The sequence below is a fragment of the Belonocnema kinseyi genome, chromosome 5 (assembly GCF_010883055.1).
Source record: "Belonocnema kinseyi isolate 2016_QV_RU_SX_M_011 chromosome 5, B_treatae_v1, whole genome shotgun sequence".
Classification (NCBI taxonomy): Eukaryota; Metazoa; Arthropoda; class Insecta; order Hymenoptera; family Cynipidae; genus Belonocnema; species Belonocnema kinseyi.
The window spans coordinates 91,121,440-91,128,605 of NC_046661.1; the positions used below are offsets into that span (position 1 = coordinate 91,121,440).

The window sequence follows — 7,166 nt, forward strand, 5'->3', positions numbered from 1 at the left end:
AAATAGTTTGGTAGAAAATTGAACTATTTAGTTGAAAATTACTTTTTTAATTGGAAATCATTATTTAAAGCATGAAAGCCTTTGTTTGAAAATGTTGTATGAATATTTGTTTCAAATTCCATTGAGGGGGGGGGCAAAGATGTTGCTAGAAAATTTGACTATTTGGTTGAAAAATAATTTTGTTGTGAAAAATTAATATTATCATTATGAAAGTTTAACTAGTTGGTTAAAGAGTAAGGAACATTTTATTAAAAATTTAACTTTTTTACGAAAAATGATGATTCTGGTTTTGAAAATCCTCCAGTTTAGTAAAGAAATACTATTTTGTTTCAAATTTATTGGGGGCGGGCGGGGGGGGGGGTCAAAATTTTGCAAGAAAACTGAACTATTTGCTTGGAAATTAACTTTTTTGTCGAAAATTCATATTTTCGGAATAAATATTCAAATATTTGGTTAAAAATTTATGCATTTCGTTAAAAGTTTAATTGTTGTGGTGCAAAGTCCAAAGGTTGAATATGAACTTTTTGGTTGGAAATTTATGTATTTGTTGAGAAATTGTCTTTTTGGTTAAAAAATAATAGAACATGTAACTATTTGGTTAGAAAATATTTTTTTAAAAATTAATATTACCATTGTGGAAGTTCAAATAGTTGGTTGAAAAGTAATCAACATTTTATTAGAAAATTCATAATTTTTTACGAAAAATGTTGATTCTGGTTCTGAAGTCAGGCAGCGTGGTAAAGCATCTCTCAGCGATCGGTTTCAAATTGAATTATGTTGTTCAGTACGGGAAAAAGGCGAACAAGTATTTTTTTATTTCTCTATAAGATGAAAGTTACGGACGTTATGGCGATTCAAAAAATAACCTCAAAATCTGACGTCACACAAAAATTTGCGGATAACTCCAATTTTCTTAATTTTCTCAAAAGTTTTAATTTTTTCAAAAAGTTGAAAATTTAAACAGTTGTAGTTGTTTTTCAAAACAATTTCAAATGCGATTTTCTCCGAAAGCCCATCGTTTTTTTTTTTGCTGAAAATTTTTTCAGATATAGCTGATTACAGTATATAAAAGTAACGCTATACAAGAATTTCGACTTTTAATTTATATAGGAGTAAAACATAAAAAAATTTCATTTCTTTGTGTTTTTTTTTGTGGAAAGCTTGAAAATAATGATTTTAAACTTATTTACAACGTTTTTACATTAATAGTACTAAATAATTTTAATTTTAATGTTATTTTCACAGATTTTAAGATTTTAAAGTCTATTTTTTGTTCTTGTTTTTTGAAATTTTTCATATTCTTTTGTTAAAATCTTCTGTTATTTGATGGAAAAAGTTCATTTATTCTGTGTAACTAAAAGAATTTGTTTACGCGCGTTTACGGTAAATTATGTTTCATTAAAAAATATTTTTAGTCTTGGCATTAACAACTACTTTGTCAACTTATAGATATAGTTCAGTGTATTAGTTTAAATTTAAAAAAATATGTTTAAACTGAATATCTTTACAATTATTAACGTAAAAGTTATTTCTTTAACATTTATATAAAGTGTATTCATAAAACGGATAAAGTATGCTTCTCGACATTAGGAAAAGTATTCGATAAAGCGAAACTAGAATTCCCTCATTTAGAAGTACAGAATAAAGATAAAGTTTGTAAACGTTGCTACAATTTTATTCAAAAATATGCTACTCAATCAGACACTAATACCGACATAATAGACGATTAAGATCAAGATCAAGATATTGACTTAATTGAAAATGAAATTGATCTCGATAAATTTCGTATAAATAAGGAGTACATTAAAAATTTAGTTTCCAGAAAAATAGAAGAAATAGTTGCATCATTTTCTGATGAAATGGATGCTAAGTTGAAAAAAATTTACTGCATTTCAGACAAGCAATATACAGTACATCTGCAAAACCCTTTCCCGTGCAGAAAGCGCCCGATTTCAAACGTAAAACCGATCTGGCCCTGATCGGTAGAAATCTGTGGCCCATACCTGGGCCCGACCGGGCCAGACCGATTTCCTACTGAAACCTAACCTCAAATAAATTAATCATTAATTAAATTGTTTTAGGTAAAATTATTATATTTACCATCAGATGAATCAAATATTATTATATGGTGAAATTGATAAAGTTTTTTTGTTTTCAATTATTATTAAAGAACTCAAGGTTTTTCGATTTAATGTAGGGTAAAAATGATCAAATCTATTTAAAAGAAATGAATTGCAGTATGCACAAAATTGTAATGTTTTTAAATTATAAGAGTAAAATATGTGATAAAATCGATTATGTTATTGAAACTTTGATTCTGTATTAATAATAAATTTATTACAGAAATACATTAGGGACAAATTTTTATAACATTCCAGCAAAAACTAGTTAATTAACTGCGCATGCTTCGCATTCGGCATTTAAGTGGTTTCGCGAGAAGTTTAAAATGATAAACAAAGTTTTTTTTCTTTTTTATTATAAACAATGCAATTTCAACTTATGAAAACGTCCATTAGGTCGAAATTAATTAATAATAATAAAAATTAATTAAATGCATAATCTGTAAAAAATATTCGAAATAACCAAAAATATTTAATTCAAAAATGTTCATTTTTGTTTAAAAGTTGTTTGGTCTATATTTCTCCTGAACCGATTTAAAAAAATAAAACGATCTGATAAATGATAGCGCAATTTTTTAGCGAAAAAATGATCTACAACCATCTCTTGAATTTTTCAAGAAGTAATGCAATTGACAGAAAATTGAATTTATTTGCAGTAAAATGTTAATAAATCGTAAATCATAGCTTATTTTCTGATGATTTTCTTTGGAAGCATTCCAAAATGTCAAGTTGTAGGGAATCTTTTTGCGAAAAAACTTTGTCTAATTTGTTAAAAAGTTTTATAGGCAACATTTTTGTCAAGAAATTAAAATTGTTGCTTAAAATATTTCTCGTTATCATCCATTTTTTTCATACAAAACAAAACTTTTCCTCCAAACTGATACCATCCACAATAATTTTAAGTTTTTCTAAAGTATAATTAAATGTTGTATTGTGAAACCTTTTCTTTTCGTGCCTGTAATACGTTAAATTTAACTTAAAATAACTTAATTGGAAATTCAAAATATTAAGGTGGCCTTTGAAAGGAGAGGACTATTCGATAGTTTCGAGTTTACTTATACTAAATCTCCATTTGTGAAATTCATGATTGGATTATAATAAGACGCATCGTGTACCGATCAGGCACCGATGGGGCACCGATCGGGATTCCCAATTGGGTGTCCCGACCTGGCCCATATCTGGGTGTGTGTTTCATGCGCGGCCTGGCCCCGACCAAGATTCTCGATCGGGACCCGATCTGGACTGGTCTGGCCCCGATCGGGGTCAGACCGAGATTTCTGCACGGGTTTGTGATGAATGGATTAAAAATATTGCAATTGCACTGAAAAATTCATCATCAATATTAGAGAAAATTAAAATTTTAACTTTAGTTTCAGAATGTTATTGAACATACCAGATCAAATTGCTATAGAAGAAATTAAATTCGCTGTATGGTGTAAAGGATAATTTATTTAAAAAACTAGTATTAAGAATTTCATGTTAGAATTTGCTAAGTGGGCGGTTGAAATAAATTAACATATTTACGTAAAAGACATTCAAAGAAATGCTGTGAGAATAGAAATGAAATATTCGAATTTAATCCTCACCATCTTTCGATACAAATTGACTTTGCCGGAAATAGGACTGTGAAAATAAAAAATGCTGTGCAAAGCAATCATTAGGTCAATCAATTAATTTCAGTATTTACTGCTTTTTGCCAACAAGGCGATGTTAAAAAAAGTTTTGCTATGATAAGCGACGATTGTAAGCATGACTCAGCCAATGCTACATTAGCGATTAAAAAAATTACTGAAAGCATGAAAAAGTTTACTAACTGTATTGTAATTGATAACACATTTCCGATAGCACAAGTAGTAACTTTAAAAATCGTTTCCAAATACGTCAAATGAAAAATTTTAAAGAAAATATAAAAACCAATTGGATAATTAGTTAAACACTGCGCAAATATTCACAATCTTGAAAATTCTATTGGAGAAATAATACAAAATGCATCCGACTTTGTAGTAGGTGTTCAAAAACAGACGAATGCAATAAATTAAATTTATTTGCCTAAAGAAGAAGAAGTTGAAAAGTTCTGGGAAAAGAAGCTATTAGAATAGGAAAAATAAAGGCACTGTCAGTTATTCAAAAAATTTATGTTTGGAAGACTTTGAAATAAAACAAGGAATTTAAACATTTGTATATCGAACAGCACAAACTCCACTAGTTGAAGTTAAGGAAATAGCTCGTAATATGGTTATTGTGAATTCTCTTTTATTAAAGCTCCTTCGGCTTTAACGAACAAATTCTCATCACGTATCTCGTGTTTCGCACTCGAGTTTATCTCTAAAATTTGATATCATTCCCGTAAATGTATATTATTATCATTTATAACTTGAATTGGTATCAAAGCAGACGTAGTTTCAAATTCCCGTTAAAAAAATGCGCGTTCTTTAAAAAAAAAATTTGTGATTAAACATTTTATTGTAACTTTGGTCGTTTTTCCATAAATTGAATTTGCGTATCCATTATTGTGTAAGCTGCCAAAATTTAAATTTTGGAATTTTCAAAAAAATTTTAAAAGGTTGTTCTGAAAATCTTAAATGGCATTTAAAGATCAAACTTTTTCTTCTCTTGTCTTTTCTTCAAATTATCCGTTATTTGGCTCAAAAGGTTCATTTTCGTTTGTTTTTTGGAATTTTGTAAATGCTATGATTCTGGAAATTTTTCGTTTTATGAAAAAAGTCAACAAGATAAATTGTTTAACTTTTTAAATAGTATAAACATCCGTACAGAAAATTTCTCAATTTTGAAAAAAAGTTGTCTCAAAGATATTCAAAATGCGCTCACCGTTTGAATTATTATCAAAATGGCTGGCTAACAAACTTGACCTCAAGTTTAGGACACTAAAAGAGGGTACCAAAGGCCAATTTAAAATAATTATTTCTTAAAAAGTTATCCTCCTCACAGACAGATTGACATACATGCAGACAGACCGACAGACAGACACTTTAGTAAAAACCTGTTTTGCGGATTCAGGGGGTCTCAAAACGTAGACATTTGACAAAAACTGGGGGGGGGGGGGGTAAATTTTACACAAATCTAATACCTTCTCTAATGAGAATGTAAAAAATAAACAATTAATAACCATTTATGCGATCTACTTTCGGTTAAAAAATATTATTAATTTACTTTTTCTTAGCTTGTGTCAAATGTCGAAAAATTCAAATTTTGGATTTTAAATCTTTTTTTATAAATAAAACAAAAACTACGTGTCCTATAAAAATGTGATTAATGAAAAATTTTTAGATATTTTTTTGATGCGAAATAATTATCGTTTTATTTTTTTTCCTATCTTACATAGTGTGACCGCAGAATCCAATTTTTGATTTTCGATTATTTTTCGTGCGGTCAAAATTTGAATTTTTAATTTTTCAAACAAAAAAATTTAAAAAGTTGTTATAATAATCATGTAGGGCTATCAAAAATTAACTTTTTTTAAAGTACTATGAACAAGTGTCGAGAGAATTTTCCAGTCATGAAAAAATTTGATCCCAAACATTTTTTAAATTAGAATTTTTATCCAAAATGACTGACTAACGAACTTGGCACTTAGCTAAGGACACTAAAAGAGTGTACCAAAGGCCAATCTGATAGATTAATTTTTTCAGAAGTTTTCTTTGGATTCAGGGGATCTCAAAACTTGGACCTTTTGAAAAAACTGTAGATATATCAGATATTGCATAATAAGCAAAAAATAAAACAAATAATTGTATAAAAGATTTTAAACGATCCAAATAAAGAAACTTATGTAAGAAATGCTTGGGTACCCCCCCCCCCCCCCCCCCCCCACCCCCCCACCACTTAAGTTAGGATTGGTAATATTTTCCGTACCTCCTCCTTCGCCACAAAGACTGAATTAATCGACACTCACTAACTTTATTTAATTTTTTTTATCAAACCCGGAAATGACGCGTCGTTTTATTTTCATTGAAAAATCATGAACGTGTATTCCGTCGGTCACCGATTGTGTGACTAACTCATTGACCGCAAAATAATTCAGCCTGCTGGAGTCCACGTGATCCGTTCGCAACGATTTCCATTAAAAATGGGATTTGTCTCTAATTTAGAATTTATGATTATTTAATTATGAAAAAAAACACAAATATTTTTTTTATTCGAAAAAATGGCGGACTTATGAGACTTTGAGTTTTTTGGCAACTTTTTTTTATATTACATATTTTTTAAGTCATACCTGAAAAGTTTCTTTTTTAATTTGCTTTAATATAATTATTTAAAAATCAAAATAAATGAGATGAAAACTTAATTTGAAAAGAAATATACATTTCTTGAAGTAAATATGAGTAAAAAAATAATTAAATTTTTATCAAAAAATAAATATTTCAGTCGAAGAGTCGAATGTCCAAAGAACAAAGATTTTTCAAACAAAAATTTTTATTTTTAACTAAAAAGGATGAAGTTTTTACTAGAAGAAATGAATTTTTTAAACAAAAAGAACATCCTTTAACAAAACAGTTGAATTCTTAAGCCAAAATGGTAAATTTTCTACAAAAAAGTGACTTTTTGACCAAATTGTTGAACTTACTAACAAAATAATTCAACTGTTCACAAAATGAATTAATTTGCAACTAATTTCTTTCATTCTTATACCGAAAATATTAATCTTTAACAAAATACTTCATTTTCAACCAAAAAGTCAAGAATGTGAAATAAAATTGTTACATATTAAATTAAATTTTGAAATTTTCCTAAAGAGATGAATTTTTAACTACAAATATGAATCATTTAAAAAAAGGTAATTTACGACTAAATAGTCGAATTCCCTACCATTTTGAAACTCAAAAGACGAATTTTCAAGAGCAGAGTTAAAAAGGAATTGGAATTTTCACTCCAAAAATGAAAAACGAATTTGAAACAAAATAGTTAAATTGTCCGCAAAGAGTTGAATTTTACACTAAAATTATTCATCCTCAACCAAAGGAGATAAAATAAAAAAAAAACATTTGTTAACAAAATAGAAAAATTTTTAACGCAAAATATAATAGT

General features: G+C 28.1%; 1 protein-coding gene across 2 annotated transcripts in view; it reads right to left on the reverse strand.

Annotated features, from left to right (window-relative positions):
- LOC117172510 (neutral ceramidase) overlaps positions 1-7,166 on the reverse strand; it is a 290,344-nt gene that overhangs the window by 265,582 nt on the left and 17,596 nt on the right. The window contains exon 1 of one of the 2 annotated variants that reach the window (XM_033360524.1): positions 5,994-6,104. The exons of the other annotated variant lie outside the window; for it this stretch is intronic. The gene's annotated coding sequence lies outside the window, so the exon portion shown is untranslated. Of the gene's footprint in view, positions 1-5,993; positions 6,105-7,166 lie in introns of those variants that run through there. 2 annotated transcript variants of the gene reach the window in all.